The following is a 25,548-nucleotide window of genomic DNA, read 5'->3' on the forward strand; positions in this document are numbered from 1 at the left end:
TAATTTCTATCAATTCAAAACGCCAGAAAATGACAATTTTCATTCATATTTCATTGTTGACTTATTATTTTAGGATCATGTGTAGACAAGCATAAAAGGGCGCCGTAGCGCGGTGAAATACAAAAATCCTACCACTACTTGATGATAACTTGATAAAATAGTAATGCAAAAACATGCTAAAAATGCACTCATCAAGTCGAACGCGTGCTGTGGTTGCACATGCTGCACTACCGGTTGAGGACACCCCCGCTTCGCTTGGTATCAATCTCGACTACCGACGTCATCTTAACCGTTTCAACCATCTCATGGACCGCGAGATCAAGTCGACAAAATGGGCCATATTATGAACCAAGTAGGCCTACGCCATGATTTCAATACTCCTTGCAACAATTTTGGTTTGCCAGACTTTGCTTTTTAGGAGGCTGCCACCTATCTCCGCTTGACACTCGAGTTGCTCAGCACCCTGAAGCACACTGTGGGACAGTACCACAACTCTGAGGAGAATCAACCCGGACTCGACCGGATATCATTCCGTTTGATGAACCGTGAGTATGAGCTGACTCTAGATGAGTGGTGCAACTATTTTGGCTTTGAGGGTAGCACCACCGCCAACCGCTATGCATGCTTTTCTTTGAATCCATCACCTAGCAGATATTTCACTAGGATGAGCATATCTAGCACACTCCCCCAGGGGAGTTGTATTGAGTGCCATGTTATTCGCTATTTTTACTATGTTACTGCTAACACATTGCGGGCACGTGGTGATTTCACAAGACTCAATGAAGAGGACATGATGATCCTCGCAAAGGTTGTGTTCTCAGATAGTAACATCCATCCAAACTTGAGCGCCCTTCTCATCCTCTACTTGACCATCAAGCACTTGAAGCTCGGGGCCCCATATGTGGTGGGGGAGTCATCACCATCTTCGCAAGAGGACTTAACATCAATGTAAGTAATTTACGAGCATTGGAAGGCCCTCGCCATCTTGGTTTTACTACTCTGAATGCATGTGGTATGGTTAGAAAGATAGATGGTAGATTTTACTTCAACATATGACGTGGGCATTACCCTTCGGGTAACCAATGTTGCTCTACCCTACGCGGTCCAACTAGAGGCCCATGAAGGTACCCGATGGCAAGATGGGCTACTAGGACGGTGCGGCGGAAGATTACTTGGAGTACAAGACATGGAAGAAGCCGGACAAGGAAGGATTGGAGATAGATCTACTGTAAACCTACTCGTACTCGAATAGACCTCTCGGGACCTGGCCACCTATATAAAGGCCAGGAGAGGGGCTATCGAGGGACACAATCAATCTTAGCAATCTTAGCCAACAGAAGCTTAGAACTAGGTTACCCTAGCAATTAACTATCTCGACGAGATCCCAGCCGAACTATTCGGCACCCCATTGTAACCTGTTTTCATCATAATCAAGAACAGACAGGCAGGACGTAAGGGTTTTACCTCATCGAGGGCCCCGAACCTGGGTAAATCGCTCTCCCCGCTTGTCTGTGAACCGATGTATCGTGTCAGCTTGCAGGATTCCATCAACCCTAAGCCCCTATCGGAGGGCATTGCCGAGGAGCACCCTCGACAATTGGCGCCGTCTGTGGGAACCCTGTCGGCACAAGGCAGGGCATCGGCAGATCCGGTCATGACATCGGCGGCTTCACCGGCAACTTCATCAGCAACTTCATCGACACCATCGTCGCCAATCCTGGGAAGCCCGATTCGATTCGGCTCCTACGAGTTTACTCCACACAGCGATTCCTCCCGCTCGAACTTTTCAGATCTACGAGAGAACATGGAGATGACCTTCGGCAGCATCCACTACAACGTCAACGCAGAGGGAATCCTTCGATTGCTGGAATCCCCCACTTCCGGATCGATAGGTTCAAATGCGTCATCGTCACTCGATCTGCCGGCTGGTCTGACGGGATCGACGTGCTCACCCGTGCCCTCGACTCCCCGCTCGGTGTCCTCCATGTCAGTAGGGTCGGATGATTCCTCATCTTCGAAATTAACTTCGTATTACTGCTTGAACTGCGACACCAGGCACGGGCTGGGATCAAGCGACACGCCGTTCATCTGCAACGCCCAGTATTCATCGGGAGAGGACAGTATCGACAGCACCATCCAGGGAACCACCCGAAGAACAGCACACCATCAGGTTTATGTCGCCAATAACACGGGAAACATAAGACGCAGAGGAGACGAGGACCATACCCCCCGCTCCAGTAGAAGGGCGAGTTTTGAAAACAGCGCCAGCAACCGCGATAGCGATTACACCATCACGGATGAGGAGTGGGCAGCAGCAAGGGCAGCTGTACTCAACAACACGCCGCTCCCCGCAGAAACTTCGGTTGGAACCCTCAATGTCTATCGCTCCATACTAGAAAAAAACCGGGAACACCTGTCGAAAGAGCAAGCCACCCTCGAGAGACGCCTATCTGCGGCGGATCGATCCAGCGAACGGCGAAGGGGCTCGCAAGGGAGTGCCTCCCGAAACACTCAGGGAACAGGCAAGCACAGGTCGAGGCTATCCAGGCTTTCAGAAGATGACGCCAGAGAAATAACGTCTAATCTGACCAAATCCTTTATGACTATGGACAGCGCCGGCATGCCACGGCCGAAAACCGTTGCAGGAGCAACAGCCAACCTCGCCGCATACCTCATCAACCAACGCCCCGAAGGGTCCATGGCTCAAGCTCATCGAGGTGCCCTGGAGAGTCTCGCAATATTGAACAACCTAGTCCCGCCAAAGGAAAAGACCACCGTCCAAGGCAGTGGGTCGAAACGTCATGCGAGAGATGCTCGGGACGAAATCACCCAGAGCAAGATCGACAAAGAAAGGCGACGACGCGCCGCCAGGAAGGACGACGACAGCGATTCTTCGGATGAAGACCTGGAGTACGACGGCGAGCTCAGGGGAGCCGACTGTTTAAGTTACAAGATCCGCGAGACGATGCCGCCCAAAAAGTTTAAGCCTACCCCTACCGATGCTGCCAAGTACGACGGGCAGCAAGAACCAAGATCCTGGATAGACAACTATCTGCAGACTGTGATCCTGCACAAAGGAAACCAGATAGCAGCAATGCAATGCTTACAGCTTTACTTGAAGGATTCAACACGGGCCTGGCTAAGGGGGCTGCCGAAAGGTTCTGTTAAATCATGGGACGACCTAGTAGATGCCTTCGTCGCCAACTTCCAAGCAACATACAAGAGGCCCGACGGGATCGAAGAACTGCGGAATTGCCGGCAGAAGCAGAAGGAGTCGATGCGTTCATACATCGGGAGATTCACAAAGCTCCTGAACGCTGCCGAAGACGTATCTGTCGACAGAGCAATCGACGCTTTCAGCGACGGCGTTCAGCGGGAAAGCTACATAGAAGAACTTGGGCGCAAAAAGCCAAAAACCATAACCAAACTAATGGAAATCGCCAACAGTTGGGCTGATGGTGAGGACAATGTACGAAGGCCACGGCAGCACAGTGATGACGAAGACGACGACCAGCCGAAGCACGACTCGGGTGGCCGAAGGGATCGTCACAAGAGAAGGAAGAACCGCAACTACGATGACAACAACCTGGTAGCCGCAGGATATTCCGATCGACAGGACGATCGAGACGATAGGCACGACGGTAACCGGAACAACTCTGGGAACCGTGGTAACTATAAACCACGACAGCAGAGGACTCCCGAATTACCCTACGCTGAGCAGATCAACGCCCCCTGTTACTTGCATTCGTATGTCGATTCCAAGGACGGCAAAACGAAGTCAAGTCACCTGCTCAGGGACTGTCGGCAGTTCCTTGACATGCACAAACTCATCCAGCAATCAGGCCAGCAACAGCTACCACCACCACCCCCACCTCCACCGCAGCATCAAGTCCAATAGGCTCAACCCCATCAACCCAACGAGGCGTTCCCACCACCACGTGGGCAGATGAGCATGATTCATAGGACAGGTGTTTCGAAAAGGGAGATGAAGAAGCTCACCCGAGAGATCAACTTAGCAGAAAGCATCATGGCAAACATCCCCGAGTACGTCGAATGGTCTTCTCAGAACATTACGTTCAGTCGAGTTGATCACCCGATGACCATACCAAAACCAGGACACGCTGCCTTGGTAGTCGAAGCACAAATTGGGGGGTTCAAGATGAGCAAAGTCTTCATGGATGGTGGAAGCGGGCTAAACCTGATATTTGTCGACACAATTAGAAGTATGGGGATCACCATGAGCATGCTGGAAGAAACAGACACCTGCTTCCACGGGATCCTTCCAACCGCACCGGGCTACTCTCTTGGCAAAGTCTACCTGAACGTTATCTTCGGCAGGGCCGACAATTTCAGGAAGGAAAAGATCGAGTTTGAAGTGGTGAACTGGGAGTCACAGTATCACGCTATACTCGGGAGACCAGCGTATGCCAAGTTCATGGCTGTGCCGCATTATGCATACCTCAAGCTGAAAATGCCTGGGAACAACGGGACAAACATCACAGTCTATGGAAGTTTTTCACGCTCGGACAATTGTGATCGCGACTTTCAGAGGATTGCTGCAAAGTTCGGGTCACAGCAAGAAATCGTCGATCCTCCGCCAAAGCTGTCTTTACGAGAGATCAAGGAAGAAAAAGATGGCAGGGAAACCAAGAAGAAGCCAGCCGCCCTTGCCCTTAAAGCTTCGGCAGCAGAAGCCTCGGCAACAAAGGGTTCGGCAGTTGATGGCACAGAAGGCTTAGGAGATAGCAAGACAATGGCAACCACCGCTCAAACCCCTGATGAAACCAGCAACGCTGCGGCAATCACTAACGCGGTGAAGAAGCCAGAAGAAGAGAAGAACCCCTTCCTTGCCTGAGCAGTTTACTAGTCTTTATTCTCTTTTTCCTTTATTATAAACAGGGACTTCCCTTTTTCGCCCTCTAGCATCATGCTTACCTTATTAATAAGAACTTAAGCTTCGATTCTTTGTCAAGCATTGCAGTAACTACAAACTTCTAAGCCCCATCACTATGCAAACATAGTACAAGGCAGAAGATCGCGCTTCCAAAAAGCCTCTACGAGTGCTAAAAGACGTTCACCTCCCCCTCCGCTATAGATGCCTCTACGAGTGCCGTAAATAGCAAGAGTTTGGAAATACACATAAACAAAAACCCACGTTCGATATTTTACTTATGGAAATATCAAGGAACAACGGGCTCATCGGCAGAACCACTACACCCGAAATATTCGGGAGTGTCTGTCGAAATTTCAAACGGTTGAAAGCAAAGTTGCGCATACAACAGGTTTAGCAAAACCTGCAACACGAGCTGATCACTCAAATGATTTGCTAACCAACCAATATACATACATCTAAACGAGCAACTAAGATTCGCTCAAAACTTGCCAACGGCAATAACATGGTAAAAGTACATATGCATGTATCTACCGAATGAGAAGGCATCATTACATAATCCAAACACTTGGATAAAGTAGCCAAATTATCTATTTACAAAACGGACATTAAATCCCTGAAATCACCCTTGCGGAGTTCCTCTTTCTTCAGGTACCCTTGAGCCTTCTTCGAGTCTGTCGACAATTATGTTGGCAGGCAACAATACCCTCGGATACAGTGCCTCCAAGTCTCCAGTCGCATTGGCAATCGACAGCAAACTTGCCGAAGGATAACGGGCAAGTACAAGGGCAAGTGTAAACCTGGCCCCTGCAAAAACCTGCGCACATACCAAGTCTCGAATCTTCTTGGCATTACCAAATTCAGACATCAAAGCAAGGAGCGTCGGGGGAACTGCGTTCAAAGGGAACATTGTCTTCCAAACCACCCTCATAGCCTTGTAGCACTTGTCAAAAAAGTGGTGGACCTGCTGAACCCGATCCTGAAATTGTGCGACAGCCGAAGCTTTCGAGTGCTCCCACCAGAAAATCTTTTCGGCTGAGGACAGTTGAGTTAATGCATTCACACGCTCGTGAATCCGTTTGTTCTCTTCTGCGCGGTTCAAAGCTATGACTGGCATGGAAATAAACAAAGGATCAGACAAGACACTGTCGACAAAAAAGGCACAGAGATCAAGAAACTTACAGTTCAAGCTCTCGGTAGCTTTATGTAGCTCAGTAAGAGCGTACCGCTCCACGTCGGCTGCAATCTCGCTCTTCTTGTTGACAATCGCAGCTAAGGCATGAGTGCTGCGCAGGTCCTTTTCCATCTGGGTGATCCGATCCTTCATCCGTTGGATTCGGTCACCTTCGGGAAGAACGCCCGAAGAGTCATCAACAAATGAAGGCACCGGGAAAACCTGCAGGCAACAACGTTAAAAAGATGATGGATATGGATAAATTAAGCGTCCAACGTAACTCCCATCGGGAGAAGTACAAGAAATTCCTATCAGGAGAAGTGCAAATGAAGATATTATGACAAAAGTGTGCTGGCAACATTGCCAGCACAGTGTTCATTACAAACTTAAGTTCTCACAACAGAATAATGTTTTGTACTAAGCCCAAGGATAAAATCGTTACAACAGTCAAGGAGCCTGAGTTTGAGTCGACAGGCTGGGGCCAGCCGATGTCTTTCCTGACGAAACTAGTTCAAGGAGCTGGCGAGCACAAGTACGGGCAGACGCTGTAAAGGCGCTCAAGTCAACAAATCGCCCATCTTTTTCTTTCGGCAGCTCCTTAGTCATTTCTTCGATATCAGCCTTAAAGCCGTAACCCATCGTAAGTTGGAAGGCAAGGAGGGCACCATAGGTACGCGAGGTACGCTTGAATACCTCAATAACTTCCTTGGTGTCGACGGCAAAGGCATCAATCAGCTGCCCCCGAGTCTTCTCCTGTTTGATCTTGGGGAATATCATTGAATGCATTCGCGCCAGAGCACCCTTTCCCTTGTCAAGAAGCTCCCGGGTAAGCTGGTGGGTGGCAAGAACCATCGACACACCGTTTGCCGGGGAGTTGCTCGGGACTTTGTCCAAAGCAGTAGCAGGGATGCTGGCGGCTTCTGCAAGAAATTCAATTGGAGGAAATCATTGATGAAGAAACAGATCCATAAAAAGTAATAATCTACAAGGGATGTATAAAAAAGCTTACCAAGTAGAGCCAGGGCAGATTGACGAAGGAGCTCATCCTTCTCTGCTGCTCGAGCTTCCTCCTCCTTCAGCCTCTCTTTCAGCCTGCTCAGCTCATCTTATAGGGAGTCGACCTCCTGGCGAGCTATGGCAGCCTTTTTGATGGCGCCATCTAACTTTGAAGAGGAAGACTTAGCTTCCTCCTGCAGTCGGACCTTGTCCGCCTCCAGGGAGGTAAATTGAGAGGCGAAGGCTTCTAAAGAGGATATTACACCTCGTAGATCCTTGAAAAAAGGGAATGTTTTACAAAGATCATTAGGAGAGACACATTCCAAAAGATTCCCGTTAGACTCAAAAAGGACTTACAGAAGGAGGAGCTGTGGCAGCAGCAGGAGCATCTTTCCCTTTGGAAAGAGAGGAGGCAGTCGATGCTTGCGCCGCGGGAGCCGCTTTAGGAGCCGAAGCTTCGGAAGCTGCGGCGGCTGGCGAAACAGCATCAGATCTGACCCTCTTAGGTGGAGGCTCAGTGAAAGCATCATCACTACAAGAAGGATTTGATCGACCAAGTTATGAGAAATATGCGAGAAGTCCAAAAAGCTGAAAATAATAAAAAGAAGGAAAACACTTACATATCAAGAAGATCATCTTCATCGGCAAAGCCGCCGATTGATCTCTTCGTAGGTGGAGCCCTGGTCTCCTCCGCAGCTGCATTAACAAAGGCATCGTGATCAGCATCGTCATGGCGCACTGATCCCTCTGTGTCGCAAGTGTCATCGGCTGATGGAGGGAGATTGGTATGAGCAGTTTCAGAATCTATGAGGTCATCGTGATCGCTTGTTGGGTTTGTATGCTCAACAGTATGAAAGTCAATAGGTTCTGAAGAGCCTCTTCCTTCGGAAATATCATTTGGCAAGTTATGTAAGTCCCCGGAGGCTGCGAGGGTCTGTCGAAGAAAAAACAAATGAGAACAACGGTAATTATATCGACTAAGTAAATAGCAGCGTAACAAGAATTTGAGGAGGGAAGTTACCTCTGGAGGTGGATGATCGGCATCAAAAGGAGTATACGGAGACATCAATGGGATCGAGTCTTCTTGGCTGAAGAAAGTGAGGCGACGGACTTCATCGAGCAGTTCTTTTTCCGACAGTTCGGCAGCGTTAATTCTGGTCTCATCCTTTGGACCCGAATACAACCACATTGGGCGAATTCTAGCCATAACTGGTTGGACTCGACGTTTCAGAAACACTGCCGCTACCTCAGTACCAACCATGGTTTGGCCATCAGCTTCTTTAATCCGAAGAAACTTGGCAAATAATTCGTCGGCTGCTACTTTTTCGTCGGGAGAGAGAACATTTTTCCAGGAACTCTTAGGTTTGGCTTCAAGGACGTCGACAAAGCAAGGCAGTTGAGATTCGGGTGACAAGGAATCCTTGGCGTAAAACCACTTCGATCTCCACCCTTGCACAGACTCTTTCATTGGGAAGTTGAAGTAATTGACATCCGAACGGGCTACAAATCCCACTCCTCCGGTGACAAAAGACCCGTTACTGCTGCTGCTGTATCTCTTCACATAGAAAATCTTTTTCCATAATCCAAAATGAGGCTCAACGCCCAAATATGCTTCGCAGAGGGTGATAAACACAGCAACGTGGAGGATTGAGTTGGGAGTAAGTTGCCATAGTTGGATTTCGTAAGTTCGCAAGAGATGAAGGAGGAATTCGTGAACGGGAAGCGAGAGACCTCGATATAAGAATGACAAGAACATCACGGTAAAACAAGCAGGGGGATTAGGTCGGGAAATCGCACCTGGAAAGATCACATTCCCCTCATTGGAGGAGATCAATCCCAGGCTTCGGGATCTCTTCTCGTCACGCCTGGTGACGGTCGAAGCTATCCAGTCTCCGGGCCTGGCTACTGAGCCTGGCGGTGCCGGCGGCGCCGGAGTTGGGGTAGGAGCGCTTGGAGCGCCCTCCTTCGAAGGGATCAAGGAAGATTTGGCGGCGGTGCCTCCGCTCGTAGAGCTGGCGGCGGCGCTAGGGTTCTTCTTCTTCACCATCGCAAGATCCGGGAAAAGCTGGGAAATAGTGGTGGCGGCGCGAGCAGTTGTGAACGGGAGAAGAGGAAGAACAGCGAAGGGATGAATGAAGGAAAAGTTTAGGGATTTCTATCTCTTGGGAAACTTAAGGAAGGCCTCGTATTGTTAGTGGGCCTTTTCTCCAGTTAATGGGTGCGAAAATCAAGGAGGTGCCTCGCTAACCGTGTAAGGGGAGCAGGAATTGCTCGAAAACAGGGCTGGCAGGTCGCGTCTTATCAGTCAAAATTAAGGGGACATAAAAAATGTCATCAATGACGTCATGAGGAATGATTGCATACGAAGAGATAAGAAAGTATCGGGTGGTCAACTTGAGCCTACGCACGGATTGCGAGCATCCGCACCTAGGCTCGGGGGCTACTCCCATCGGGAGCGCTGGCGCGCACCCGATAGAATAAAGATTCAAAGGAAAAAACGTGACTCGAGTCTGCACCTGAACGTAAGCGCATGTGCTCAGACTACTCCCATCGGGAGCGCGGAACGCGCACCCGATAAAACTTTTTTCGCACTGCAGGATCATGCCCGGGGACTTGATTCTGTGTAGGGTAACGTTGTTTTGCCATCGGCAGTTAACCAACAAAAGTTGGGCACGTTATTCGTTATCCCTTGCATAAAGAAAATGTATCGGATGGTCTACGAAGACTTGCAGCAAAAAGCTTCGGCAGAAGAAGATGCTCGAGTGGTACAACTTGAGTCTACGCACGGATTGCAAGCATCTGTACCTAGACTCGGGGGCTACTCCCATCGGGAGCGCTGACGCGCACCCGATAGAAGATAGAAGAAAGGCAAGAAGGATCGAGGAGAAGAACTTCGGAAGAAGACATGCTTTAGTCTCTACCCGAACTACGTTCGGCTAGACACTCGGGGGCTACTGACGTGGGTATTACCCTTCGGGTAACCAATGTTGCTCTACCCTACACGGTCCAACTAGAGGCCCATGAAGGTACCCGATGGCAAGATGGGCTACTAGGACGGTGCGGCGGAAGATTACTTGGAGTACAAGACATGGAAGAAGCCGGACAAGGAAAGATTGGAGATAGATCTACTGTAAACCTACTCGTACTCGAATAGACCTCTCGGGACCTGGCCACCTATATAAAGGCCAGGAGAGGGGCTATCGAGGGACACAATCAATCTTAGCAATCTTAGCCAACAGAAGCTTAGAACTAGGTTACCCTAGCAATTAACTATCTCGACGAGATCTCAGCCGAACTATTCGGCACCCCATTGTAACCTGTTTTCATCATAATCAAGAACAGACAGGCAGGACGTAAGGGTTTTACCTCATCGAGGGCCCCGAACCTGGGTAAATCGCTCTCCCCGCTTGTTTGTGAACCGATGTCTCGTGTCAGCTTGCAGGATTCCATCAACCCTAAGCCCCTATCGGAGGGCATTGCCGAGGAGCACCCTCGACAACATACCAGGAGCTGATCACTTGATCGCTTCCCCTCTGCCTAATGGTCTATTCTCTCTCGAGGATAGGCGTTTGCATTATGATGCGCAGGTTGAGGAAAATCTACCACAACAGCAAAATGAACCCGAAGGAGAAGCGAAAGTTGAACAAGAACATGCGGGACCAGAACAGGAGCAACAACCACTCCACGACTTCACCACCTATCAGGACATGTACGCGCTCGAAGGAAGCATTGAGAACCTGAGCAACCTCGCCCTCACTTTCTCTATATTAGAGGCTATTCTTGGCACAAAAACGAAATAAAAATGATAAGGAGAGGTTATTACAGAGGTAATAACTTCCAAGACTCAACAAAATAAAAAGTACAGAAATAAAACATGGTTTATCTCCCAAGAGTGCTTTTCTTTAACGCCGTAGTTTGAGAAGATGCTCACATAAGAAATATGCATTGAAGTAAAAGAGAGCATCAAGAAGGAAATATAAAACAAATTTAAGTCTAAACCACTTCCTATGAAGAATAATCTTGTAAATAAACAAGTCATGGAAGTACAAAGCAACAAACACAGGAAAGCAAAGCAAGTGCAACTTCAAAATTTTCAACATAAAGAGGTGAAACTTAATATTATTGAGATACATGAAACCATGTTTCCCTCTCTCATAATGACTTTCAGTAGCATCATGAATAAAATTAACAATATAACTATCACATAAAACATTCTTATCATGAGCAATATGCATAAAATTATTACTCCCCACATAAGCATAGTCATTCTTATTAATTGTAGTGGGAGCAAATTCAACAAAATAGCTATCATTATTATTCCCATCACCATAATCATCGAATATAGGAGGCATATTGTAATGATAATTAATTTCCTCCTTAATAGTAGGTGGACTGAAAATATCATATTCATCATTGTAATCATCATATATTGGAGGTATAGTATCATCATAAGCAATAGAATAGTTACCTTCCAAAGTGTGCTCATTTGTAACATATCATCATTTGAAGGAACATGGATAGTACTAATAGTACAACAATTATTAATATCATCATTTTTAGAATTGGTACCAAAGGGATTTTCAATATCGAAAGTAGTGTGATTTTCCCAATCATGATCACTACTATAGATAACAGGCATAGGCTCATCATCGAGTTCAGACTCATCAACAAAAACTATAATAGGAGCAACATGTTTAGGGGAAAATATCGTTTCCTCTCTCCTTTTACCCCTCCTTCTCTTCTTCTTCTTCTTCTTCTTCTTCTTCTGTTTCTTTTTCTTCTTCTCTTTAGGAAGGAGAGGCTTGAAAGGGAGCTTCTCCATATACCCTGGTTTATTGTCAGAAACAATAGAAGAAACTTTGGAGGATTCCTCCTTTTTATTAATAAGAGCAAAACACATATTAGTCCTGTCATATTTTGGTAAAGTTTCATCTTTTACAATATTTTGTATGTAAGTATTTGCATGGCAATTATAAACACAATAAAGATGACATCCATGTAGGACGCTATTCATATAAGAGCACTCATATATACCAAAGAAATTTTCCTTCATAACTCTTCACACCCCAAAAATAATGTAAGTTCATCATGCTGATTAGGAGTGATCATGTCATCACAATACAAACCTGCAATACTCATTGGATTCGAAAGGCTATTATCATGGCCCGAGCATTGCAAATTGAAATGACCTACTTCATAGCAAAGTTAACAAACAAAAGGGTAGAGGGTGATGACCCACAAGTATAGGGGATCGCAACAGTCTTCGAGGGAAGTAAAACCCAAATTTATTGATTTGACACAAGGGGAGGTAAAGAATACTTATAAGCCTTAACATCGGAGTTGTCAATTCAGCTACACCTGGAAAAGCACTAGTAACAGGGTGATGTGAAAGCAGCTGTAATATGAGAGCAATGGAAATAGTAACACAGCAGCAGTAGCACAGAGGAGATGGCACCATAAAGTATTTCAGTGTGGAGTTGACTGTAGAGCAATGATGATGACAGGAGGACCGGGGTTCCCAGCTATCTAAACTAGTGGTAACTCTCCAAATAACATGTGTTGGGTGAAAAAATTACACTTGGGCAATTGATAATTGTGAGGGCATGACAATGCATGCTATGATAAGATAAAGTTTATGGTAGTATTTAATTGGGCATTCCAACATAATACATAGACCGTAATTCAACTACGTCTATGACTAATAATCCACCTTCAGGTTATCATCCGAACCCATTCCAGTATTAAGTTGCAAGCAACAGACTATCGCATTAAGCAATGTGTGTAAAGTAAACAATAGAATTATCCTTAGACAAAACATTGTTGTTTTCTCCCTAATAGAAATAACACATCTACAATCTTAGAAGTTATTGTCACTCTTCCAGAAAACTAGAGGCATGAACCCACTATCGAGCATAAATACTCCCTCTTGGAGATATAGGCCACTACTTGATCAAGGTAACTACAAGTACCGGAGAGCATGCAAGATCTTAAATTACAGTAGTATGGTAATATGATGAACAATCTGATCACAATTCCACAATTTATCGGATCCCAGCAAACACAACACCAATTATATCATATGGATCTCAATCAGGTAAGGCAGCTCATGAGATCATTGTATTGAAGTACATGGGAAAGAGAGTACCAACTAGCTAATGCTGCGAACCCGTAGTCCAGGGGGAACTACTCACGAACCGTCATGGAGTCGAAGTGGAGGCGGTGGAGTCGATGGAGATGGCTCCGAGGGTCGATCCCTATCCCGGCAGGGTGCCGAAACAGGAACTTCTGACCCCCGAAACTCGTCTCGACGATGACGGCGGCGACGGAACTTTTTGTGGATGGAGGCTGGATGTTTCAGGGTTATCTGGTCGAAGGGAATTTATAGGCGGAAGGGCGAGGTCGGTGGGCGCCAGGTAGCCCCACACCACCTCTAGGCGCGGGCCAGGGCCAGGCCGCGCCTAGATGGGTCTGGCCGGCCCCTGGCCCCCCTTCGTATCTCCTCTGGACTCCGTCTTCGTTTCGGTAAAATAGCAACTTCGGCTTTTATTTCGTCCAATTCCGAGAATATTTCCTGTACAACTTTTCTGAAATACAAAACAGCAGAAAATAGGGAACTGGCACTGTGGCATCTTATCAATAGGTCAGTTCCAGAAAATGCATAAAAGTGCCACGAAGTGTAAACAAAACATATTGGAATTGGTGTAAAACAAGCATGGAGCATCAAAAATTATAGATACGTTTGCAACGTATCAAGCATCCCCATGCTTAACTCCTGCTCGTCCTCGAGTAGGTAAGTGATAACAAAAATAATTTTTGAGCTGACATGAAGCCAACACAATCTTGATCAAGTTATTGTAAAATCATTGTGCGATGGGATCAAAGTACTCTAAACATAGACATGATAGATATGATTCAATAGAACTTAGCAACTATGTTATAACATGAGAAGTAACTCAAACAAAAGATCATGAATAATAATGCACTGAAAGCAACTGTTTATTTATGGGCATAGAAAAAACATAGCAAAGTGGTATTCAACATGTCATTTATGAAGTAGCAAAACATAAATGCCAATACACATTTAAAGTTTAAGGGGTGACTAGATACAAATAATTTGAGAACAAGCAATAATCATAATCATGAATCAATTAATAATAAATTTTGGGACTATACACATTATACTCAGAATGACAACTATGCTCTCTTAGTGGTGCATAAATCAAGAAGATGAAGACTCAGCATAAAAGTAAAATAAAGGCCCTGCACAGAGGGAAGCAGAGATTACTCATTTGCTAGAGCTTTTTTATTTTGAAAGCAATAGGAGTGTTGAAAAAATATATATTGAGAGGTATGCATGTCTATGTCAACGAATGGCATCAAATGATCTATCATCCTTTCATATAGTGACCTCAAGAGTGGCTCCCATGTTGTTCTTCATTGCACACCATTATTTAGGATTTCTCCAGTACATAATGTGCAGAGCATTATTTGTTTATTTGTTCATTTTATATTTTATTTGGGATGGGCACCCGGTTTCCTTGCTCTTTTTGTAATATTAAGTACTTTAGCACATTAGGCATGCTAGTCAAGGTGTGAAGTCATGAAAAGACAATAAAACATTCAATACTTCCTTATGAGCTAAAACCAAACACAAAATAGGTAAACAAATTGAATGTTTAAAGGTAGCACACAAGCAATTCACTTTGGAGTGACGGTGAAATACCACATATAGATATGTATGGTGGACACAATTGGCAACTTTGGTTTTTGGTGGTTGGATGCACGAGTAGAGCTCATACTCAGTACAGGCGAAGGCTAGCAAAAGACTGGGAGCGACCAACTAAGAGTGCAATAATGGCCATAATCATGCATAGCGACAAAACATTATTAATCAAAGCATAAAATGATATCACAAGTCAAAAACTAAATGATCATAGAGGCTTTAGGTGACTGGTTTGTAGTCATAACACGGTGTAAGCATGTGCCAAGTCGACCCAACATAACAGCATCAAAGGAGAATACCACAATATTATGCTTTTGTATGATGGAAACAAAACATGATTCTTTCAATGGCACATTAAGCACTCTTAGATATTTGAGACAACTCGTGCTACAACAATAACTACTACGCATATGATTAAAATAATATCTAACATGACATGCTAAAGTCTATGCCATAGTCTAGACAAGTTTCTTTTTGCATCACTATAGACATGAAACATTTTACTCATATCCAACACCAATCAACTTATTTGAAATAGCTCTCAGAGATGAAAATCAATATGGACCAGAGAGCTAATCTATCTATACCTAATAATAAAGGGAGAAGCGTTTCCGTGGTTTGGTCCGTATGTTTCCGTGGTCCGTGGCCGGTTGGTTTCGTCCGTCGCCCCGTCTCCTGCTGTGTATGTAATTGTCACGCTAAATCGTATGCAAGTAGGACATCACAGTCCAGGCATATGAGGAATCTACGAGTAAACAAGGAAAAACGGCGGACGCACGCACCCAGACTCCTCCCGGCCGGTATCGACAAGGAAACCAACACGCTCACGCCTCCTTCCCATATAGACTGGGCACGGTGCCCCCTTCAGGAACTACGGAAGTCTTTCGTGGGCGCCAGCCGGCTCGCGTCAATGCCTCAATGGCGTCCAAGTTGTGCCCCGAGGTTGGCGAGGATACGCGGTAGGAGCTGCAGTGCGGCGAGGTCGAAGACGATGGCCATGCCCTTGAGCACGAAGGTGACGTCCCTTGAGCTGTGGATGTAGCTCGCCGGATTTAGCTCGCCACCTCGAAACCGAGCTTTCTGTCAGCAATGGATCTCCATGGTCGACGAATCATCCTCCAAAATCCCGTGATGCATAAATATAAGCACGGGCCCTCGCCGGAGTTGTCGTCTTGCTGGAGTGACCGCCTGCCGCACTTACGAGTCACCGCCTGAGCGACGCTCGCGGTTCACCTGCGTGGACTAGGAGCCTTGGCTGTGCCTCGCTCAGTTCGCAATCTTCCTGGTCCATGTCCTGTCCGCAAAGACCATGGCAAATGCATTTTTGTCCTTCTCAATTTACAGGATTTTGCGCTAGATTAAAGTTCCAGGAAGAAGCTGTTATGTTTCTCGCGTTGGGCAGACTGGCAGATTTGCAGCTTAGCAGCTCGACAAAAATTCAAGGGAAGAAGATTGTGAACACCTAAACAGGCCGCGTGTATTTTCAGATCCTTCAAAAAAATAAATAGTGGATCTGGCAACCGTGGCTGGTTGCGGCCAAGATCCGTCCTCGCTTGCCTCTGGCTGGTCGATCCGGCGCTGGATTCGCCATCTACCTCTCGGCGTTCTGCCACGGGAGGGCTGCGCCAGTAGCATCGGCCGGAGAGATAAAAACCGCCGCGCAGGAGCAGCTAGAATATATGCTCACCAAAGATGATGATGGGCTGTTGCTGGCCTTCAATGTCGAGGCAAGTCTTTGTTCATTGATTGCATCGGAGATTTTGTTCTTGAATTCATGGATGCGGCCGCGTTCGCAACATCGCTCTTCCAGTAGAGAATATGAAAACAAATAAAAATCTTGAAGGCAAAGTCACCAATGCTAGCTAGATGTCAGCTATTACCTTTATCCATAAAAAGATGTCACAAATTCGTCTAAATTTAGTTGTATCTAGGTACTTTTTAGCGTATAGTTACATCTAAATTAAGACAAATCTTTGACATACTTTTATAGACCGAGGGAGTGCTAGCTTTCAAATACGCAATGAATTTTTTTATTCTCCGACGCAAAGGTAGTCTTTCTGAACTTGGTTTTTCTAGCGTTTGAATCATTTACTATGACTGCTATATGAAAACTGCTAACAACAGGGACTATATGAAAATTGCAATTTTTTTATTTTTCATTTTGAAGTTTAATATATTTTCTCTGCCGCAGCAACGCGCGGGCATTGTCCTAGTCTATACCTAGTAATAAAAGCAAAAGAGTTTCTTGTTGGTCCGTTTTTTCTTGCCCCTACTTTTTGTACTAATTACAGCAATTGCCACCGTTAAGTGAATAACGATTCGTTTCGTTCGTCGCTCCCCCTGGGCCTGGCCCCTGGCCCAGTTAGCAGCCGACATGGTGGCTGATCACCTTCCGTCCGTCGCAGTCAGGAAAGGAATCACTCGATCCGATCCAAGTAAGAATTCCGGTACGAGAAAGGAATCCTGTGTTAAAAGACCAGCCCTCACAGCGTTTCCTCAGCACAACATGATCGTTCGAGTTGGTGCACCTACGCTGGCAGTATCGCCCGGCGGTCGGTCGCAGCCGGAAAACGGAGCGCGCCGTATCTCGTCGACGTCTGGTCTAGCGGCGAGAGGAGAACGGAGTCAAGGGGCATGGCGACGACCGACGAGTGCTGATGCAGCGTCAATGACGTACTGGAAGTCTGGAACTGCCCAACCAATCTACGCGGGAAAGAGGCCGACGACAGTTGCAGTTGGTGAGCTCCAGGACGCCGAGGGTCTTGGATGCCAGGTACAGAGGCGAAGCACGTAGATCCGTAGCTGATACAAGGAGACCAGAGACCTCCCCCTCGACGCGGCGCACTGCCAGGTGGGAGAGAACGTCGGAGACCAGATCCTGGTCCCTTTTTGCCCCCGCACGGCCATGCAGGAAGTCATTGATGGAGTAGTTCTGCGCCAGCCCCGCGGGGTGACCGAACTCGCCGGTGTCAAGGAGGCGCGTGCGTGTACAGGCATGACGATCGAGAAACACCACGAGGCTACGAAGCCCAGCTAGCGCACGCAGCATGTTCAAAGTTTACGCGTGGCTCTGTGGGCATGTACGTGCCGACGACTCTCGTACATGGTCCTGGTCCCGGAGCTCAACCGGCGCACATTGTTTGGACATGGACCTTGCAGCATTTGACGGTGCGCGTGGTCCTTCGAGAGTGACCCGTTCGCTGATCCTGATAGGAACAAGTCCAAGGACAGGACTTCGGTGAGGGCCTTCCACCGTCAGCGGCAGATGATCTTCCCAACGACGTTCGAGGGCGAAAATATATGCGATCAGGTGTTACCTCCGCTCAACATCGATGAGCTTAATCTACCTTCCGCATATGGTTGTTTGTATGTTGAATTGCTGACGACAGGCTACACAAATCCACATGCATAGGCGCACATCCAGCCGGCCAGCCAATCCAATTAGTAAAACAAAAGCGAACAGTGGTGCCGACTTCCCAAGTTTTCATGTTAGGATCCATATTAGTTTTGGTTAAAGTCAAACTTTGTAAACTTCAACCAAATGCACATAAATTTTTATCAACATCAACCCAATGCTCTTAGAACCATCATGAAATTTATTTTCATATTTTATGCATTTGGTATTATAAAAGTTCATAAATTTGTATACATAGTTAATCAAACTTTATGAAATTTGACTTTGACCAAAACTAATATGCATCCCAGTGATTAAGTCCTCCTGCTCATGGCGTAGTGTGACGTGCGTCGTGTTGCGTCCCGCTGATAGGCGGCTCACCTATACTCCCGATTTAAATTTAATTATTTCAGACTCATCGATTGTTTTAGAAACCTCTGTGCTGCTGTAGTCCCGGGCGTATAACGGGCGCCATCGGAGACTAATGCTTCGGAAACACCTTTTGAGAAGAAGGTTGAACGTTCATTCACTTAATGCGTTAGTGATAATTTCCGTAAAACAAGAAAAACATGCAATTGTAACATAGAACATTTATATTTGAAAATGCAAAGGGCTGAACAATGAGAGATCAATATAACTTGAAGTCTTTCATGTAAAATAGTCCACAAATCTTAAAAACTCAACGCGTGGCGGTGCCCAAAATCAACACGGTTGTTGACTTTGGCACATGAGTTTTTCCTTGACATACAAAATATTTACCCGTAACGAAGCACGGGCAAATGTCCTAGTCAAACATAAATAAAGAATACTAACAAGCTCTGAACATAATTCGAGTGAAAGAACAAGAGCTAAATGCAGTACTAGCAAACTAGAACACTCGCATAACAATAAGAGTGAAAACTAGGGTGTTTTATGTGATGATAACAGAGTGTATCTCTCTCGAAAACAAATATGTTGGGTCCAACCATATGCTACAGCAAACAAAACAAAATAAAACAAAAACAAAAACAAAGACGCTCCAAAAAAAATGCATCCCTCTTTTAGATAAACCTATGATGTCTACGCACGCTTTTATTCCTGTAGACAGTGTTGGGCCTCCAAGAGCAGAGGTTTGTAGAACAGCAGCAAGTTTCCCTTAAATGAATCACCCAAGGTTTATCGAACTCAGGGAGGTAGAGGTCAAAGATATCCCTCTCAAGCAACCCTGCAATCACGATACAAGAAGTCTTTTGTGTCCCCAACACACCTAATACACTTGTCAGATGTATAGGTGCACTAGTTCGGCGAAGAGATAGTGAAATACTTGTAGTATGGATGTATATGAGTGGTAATAGCAATCTGAATAAAATATGGCAGCGAGTAAACATGCAACAGAACAGTAAATAAACGGAGATTCGATGTTTGGAAACAAGGCCTAGGGATCATACTTTCACTAGTGGACACTCTCAACATTAATCACATAACTGAATAAACAAATACTACTTTCTCTACACTCTCTTGTTGGATGACAAACACCATTCATTGTGTAGGGCTACAAGAGCACCTCAATGCCGGAGTTAACAAGCTCCACAACATTCGATGTTCATATTTAAATAACCTTATAGTGCATGATAGACCAACGCAATTATACCGAGTACTAACATAGCATGCACACTGTCAACATCAGCTATGAAAGGGGGAATAGATCACATCAATACTATCATAGTAATAGTTAACTTCATAATCTACAAGAGATCACAATCATAACCTATACCAAGTACTTCATGATGCACACACTGTCAACATTACATCATGGAGGAGGAATAGACTACTTTAATAACATCACCAGAGTAACACATAGATGATATTCAACTAGATCACAAAGAGAGAGATGAACCACATAGCTACGGTAGAGCCCTCAGCCTCGGGGGAGAATTACTCCCTCCTCATCATGGAGACAGCGATGGCGGTGAAGATGGCGGTGGAGATGCCTTCCGGGGGCACTTCCCCGTCCCGGCAGGGTGCCGGAACAGAGACTTCTGTCCCCCGAATTGGAGTTTCGCGATGGCGGCGGCTCTGGAAGGTTTTCTGGTGTTTCGTCAATCCGTGTCGATTTAGGTCAGGACGGCTTAAATAGGCGAAGAGGCGGAGTCGGAGGGGCCACGGGGGTCCCACACACTAGGGGGCGCGCCCCCCTGGGCCGCGCCGCCACCACCTGTGGGGCCCCCAGGGCTCCCCTCTGGTCCCTCTCTGGCTCTCTGGAAGCTTCCGGGAAAAATAAGGTTCTGGGCGTTGATTTCGTCCGATTCCGAGAATATTTCCTTTGTAGGATTTCTGAAACCAAAAACAGCAGAAAACAGGAACTGGCACTTCGGCATCTCGTTAATAGGTTAGTTCCAGAAAATGCATCAAAACGATATAAAGTGTGAACAAAACATGTAGGTATTGTCATAAAACTAGCATGGAACATAAGAAATTATAGATACGTTTGAGACGTATCAAGCATCCCCAAGCTTAGTTCCTACTCGCCCTCGAGTAGGTAAATGATAACAAGGATAATTTCTTAAGTGACATGCTATCATAATCTTGATCATACTATTGTAAAGCATATGAGATGAATGAAGTGATTCAAAGCAATGGTAAAGACAATGAATAAACAACTGAATCATATAGCAAAGACTTTTCATGAATAGTACTTTCAAGACAAGCATCAATAAGTCTTGCATAAGAGTTAACTCATAAAGCAATAGATTCAAAGTAGAAAGCTTTGAAGCAACACAAAAGAAGATATAACTTTCAGCGGTTGCTTTCAACTTCAACATGTATATCTCATGGATAATTGTCAACATAAAGCAATATAACAAGTGCAATAGGTAAACATGTAAGAATCAATGCACACAGTTTACACAAGTGTTTGCTTCTGAGATAGAAAGAAGTAGGTAAACTGACTCAACAATAAAGTAAAAGAATGACCCTTCGCAGAGGGAAGCATGGATTACTATTTTTGTGCTAGAGCTTTTCATTTTGAAAACATAGAAACAATTTTGTCAACGGTAGTAATAATTCATATGTGTTATGCATAAGACATCCTATAAGTTGCAAGCCTCATGCATAGAATACTAATAGTGCCCGCACCTTGTCCTAATTAGCTTGGATTAACACGGATTATCATTGCATAACATATGTTTCAACCAAGTGTCACAAAGGGGTACCTCTATGCCGTCTGTACAAAGGTCTAAGGAGAAAGTTCGCATTAGATTTCTCGCTTTTGATTATTCTCAACTTAGACATCCATACCGGGACAACATAGACAGCATATAATGGACTCCTCTTTTAATGCTTAAGCATTCAACAACAGATAATATTCTCATAAGAGATTGAGGATTAATTGTCTAAACTGAAACTTCCACCATGATTCATGGCTTTAGTTAGCGGTCCAATGTTCTTCTCTAACAATATGCATACTCAAACCATTGATCATGAAAATCACCCTTACTTCAGACAAGACGAACATGCATAGCAACTCACATGATATTCAACAAAGGTGTAATAGTTGGTGGCGTCCCCAGAAGCATGGTTACCGCTCAACAAGCAACTTATAAGAAATAAGATACATAGCAACATATTCAATACCACAATAGTTTTTAAGGCTATTTTCCCATGAGCTATATATTGCAAAGACAAAGAATAGAAATTTAAAGGTAGCACTCAAGTAATTTACTTTGGAATGGCAGAAAAATACCATGTAGTAGGTAGGTATGGTGGACACAAATGGCATAGTTTTTGGCTCAAGGATTTGGATGCACGAGAAGTAATCCCTCTCAATACAAGGCTTAGGCTAGCAAGGTTGTTTGAAGCAAACTCAAGTATAAACCGGTACAGCAAAACTTACATAAGAACATATTGCAAGCATTATAAGACTCTACACTGTCTTCCTTGTTGTTCAAACACTTCACCAGAAAATATCTAGACTCAGAGAGACCAATCATGCAAACCAAATTTTAACAAGCTCTATGTAGTTCTTCATTAATAGGTGCAAAGTACATGATGCAAGAGCTTAAACATGATTTATATGAGCACAACAGTTGGCAAGTATCAAATTATTCAAGACATTATACCAATTTCTTCTTCCACAGGTTCATGCAAATTGTGGATACATTCTTGTGCATGACTGAGTCTCTCTTTATAATCAATGATATAACAATTATTGCTGAAATTTTCTATGCAATAATCAAGGATAGAAGAGACCAAATATTTAAGGTCTTTACAAGCAACACATGTATCATAATTTTCTGACATGAAGGATTCTATTTCAGAAGGTCCCATAAATAAGACAAATTGTTCTACTTCTTCAAACCCAAGATGAATATAGTTATTCCAATGATAGTTCATAATTAAAACTTCTTTACTAAAGCCACATTGGAATTTAAGATGTTTAGTATCCTGTTCAGAGCAAAAATTTAAATCATGACGTTTAAGCAAAATTTTAGCAATTTGATCCAACCTTTTTAATACGCCTCTCATGACTTTACCCTTATATGATTCTCTATACTTTATAGAATGTTCCAAAGAGGGTCTAGCATGTTCTTCCATAACAACAGTTTTTTAGATTTTCGGTTTTTCAAATTTTTATGAATTTTTGGGTATATAAGAAAAATAAAACAAGACAAAAATAAATTATACAAAAGTAAAAAAAACAAAACACAACTAAACAGAAATAAACTAAGCACAAATAAACTAGACAAGACAAAATAAAATAAAATAAAATAAAAACAGAGAGACAGGTAAAGTTTACTCCCCATGTGAACTTATGAGTAGAGCTATGCCTCCTCGGCAACAGCGCCAGAAAATAGTCTTGATGACCCACAAGTATAGGGGATCGCAACAGTCTTCTAGAGAAGTAAAACTCAAATTTATTGATTCGACACAAGGGGAGGTAAAGAATACTTATAAGCCTTAACAACGGAGTTGTCAATTCAGCTGCACCTAGAAAAGCACTAGTAACAGGGGTGATGTGAAAGCAGTAGTAATATGAGAGCAATGGCAATAGTAACACAGCACCAGTAGCACAAAGGAGATGGCACCAGAAAGTATTCCAGTGCGGAGTTTACTGTAGAGCAATGATGATGACAGGAGGACTGTGGTTCCAATCTATCTACACTAGTGGTAACTCTGCAAATAACATGTGTTGGGTGAACAAATTACAGTTGGGCAATTGATAATTGTGAGGGCACGAAAATGCATGCTATGATAAGATAAAGTTTACTGTAGTATTTAATTGGGCATTACAACATAATACATAGACCGTAATCCAACTGCGTCTATGACTAATAATCCACCTTCAGGTTATCATACGAACCCCTTCCAGTATTAAGTTGCAAGCAACAGACTATCACATTAAGCAATGTGTGTAAAGTAAACAATAGAGTCATCCTTAGACAAAACATTGTTATTTTCTCCCTAGTAGCAACAACACATCTACAATCTTAGAAGTTATTGTCACTCTTCCAGAAAACTAGAGGCATGAACCCACTATCGAGCATAAATACTCCCTCTTGGAGATACAGGCAACTACTTGATCAAGGTAACTGTAAGGGTACATTGTCCCTATGTGTGGTTTCGGTAATTAATGACAACCCCTACGGACTAATATTTGCATTGAGTTTATATGAAGGAATATTCCATAGGTACTACTTGTAGTACATGTGTTGGATTCAAGTATGGATGCCATGAAGATAAAGATATACCTTGAGTACTGGCATCAATATCATCGATTTGAAGATATATATGTGATATGATCAAGAAGAAGAAATGAAGATGGAGTTCCTATGTGGAACTCAATATTAGCCATGCTCTAGCTTATGTGTTAAGCAATGAATGATCAATATCTTGAGTGTTTGATTCCAAGTGAAGAATTCAAGATATGGCTCTAAGTAGGTGTCATGATAGTCTCATGAGTTGAGCTATGGTTGACTAAGATTTAGAGCATGCAACCTAATGAAGAATTCTTTATACACCTCAAGATAGTATGATAGAGCATGAGAAGATACAAAGTTGACCAATGCCAGAGTGAAGAATAGATTCAAGTTTGGTCAACACCATGAAGCATGAAGAATATGCCACGTGAAATCATGTGGTATGGTAAGCCGTGTCAATTATGCTTTATGAACTAACCCATCATATATGTGCCCTTGTGTTGTCTATGTGGGTTAGATAATCAAGGATAGAAGAGATGGGCAACATATATGACGGGTTAGTTCATAAAGCATAATTGACACGGCTTGCCATACCACATGACTTCTCGTGGCACATTCTTCATGCTTCATGTGTTGACGAAACTTGAATCTATTCTTCACTCTTTGTATTGGTCAACCTTGTATCTTCTCATGCTCTATCATACTATTTTGAGGTGTATATAAAATTCTTCATTTGTTTGCATGCTCTAAATCTTAGTCAACCATAGCTCAACTTATGAGACTATCATGACACCGACTTTGAGTCATAACTTGAATTCTTCACTTGGAATCAAGAACTCAAGATCTTGATCATTCATTTCTTATCACATAAGCTAGCAGAGCATGGCTAATATTGAGTTCCACATAAGAACTCCATCTTCATTTCTTCTTCTTGATCATATCACATATATATCTTCAAATCGATGATTTTGATGCCAATACACAAGGTATATCTAGAATTGACATATGCGATTGCAACATAAAGGTTTCATGACAAGTTACTAGTTATATGGGCATCATGTCCTAACATAGTGATCTTTTGTGTATTAATCTCGATCTCTTATACTCCACAAAGATGTGGACTAAATCATAACACCCTAGTAATTAAGATAACTCAGAGTAGAACATTAAGTTCTATGACATGAAGTTAAAATAAGAACATGCTAGATCTATTCATGGAGAAGTGCCAAGGTCACCCCACATCCCCGGTAGCATGGTATTCTCTTTATCCCTAGTGAGGTAACAAAGAAAGGTAAACACCCGAGTGGACCGCGGAATTTCTGTCACTTTCACCGCACTAGCCAACCCCCCTCCCCCCGTTACTCCATCTAATGCATACGTTCCCCCTCACACGCCCTCATACACAAGTTTGATCAGAACAAGTAAGCAAGAACGGGGTACATAATATGCATCTACTTTCATAACTGAAACAAAACTATTGCAATCTCAAACATATATTAACTCATAAAAAGATCAACCACAAAGGTATTACATAGATGACCGTAATCATGTTCAGCAGCTCATACGGTGCTAATTAGTGAAGCTCAAAGAAAGGAGAGATACATAAGTTACTTCCACAAACCCATAGTCCAGGGGTAGATTACTCCCTCTTTATCATGGTGACGATGGTGGAGTCATTGGAGGAGATGGAGACCA

The sequence above is a fragment of the Lolium perenne genome, chromosome 4 (assembly GCF_019359855.2).
Source record: "Lolium perenne isolate Kyuss_39 chromosome 4, Kyuss_2.0, whole genome shotgun sequence".
Taxonomy (NCBI): Eukaryota; Viridiplantae; Streptophyta; class Magnoliopsida; order Poales; family Poaceae; genus Lolium; species Lolium perenne.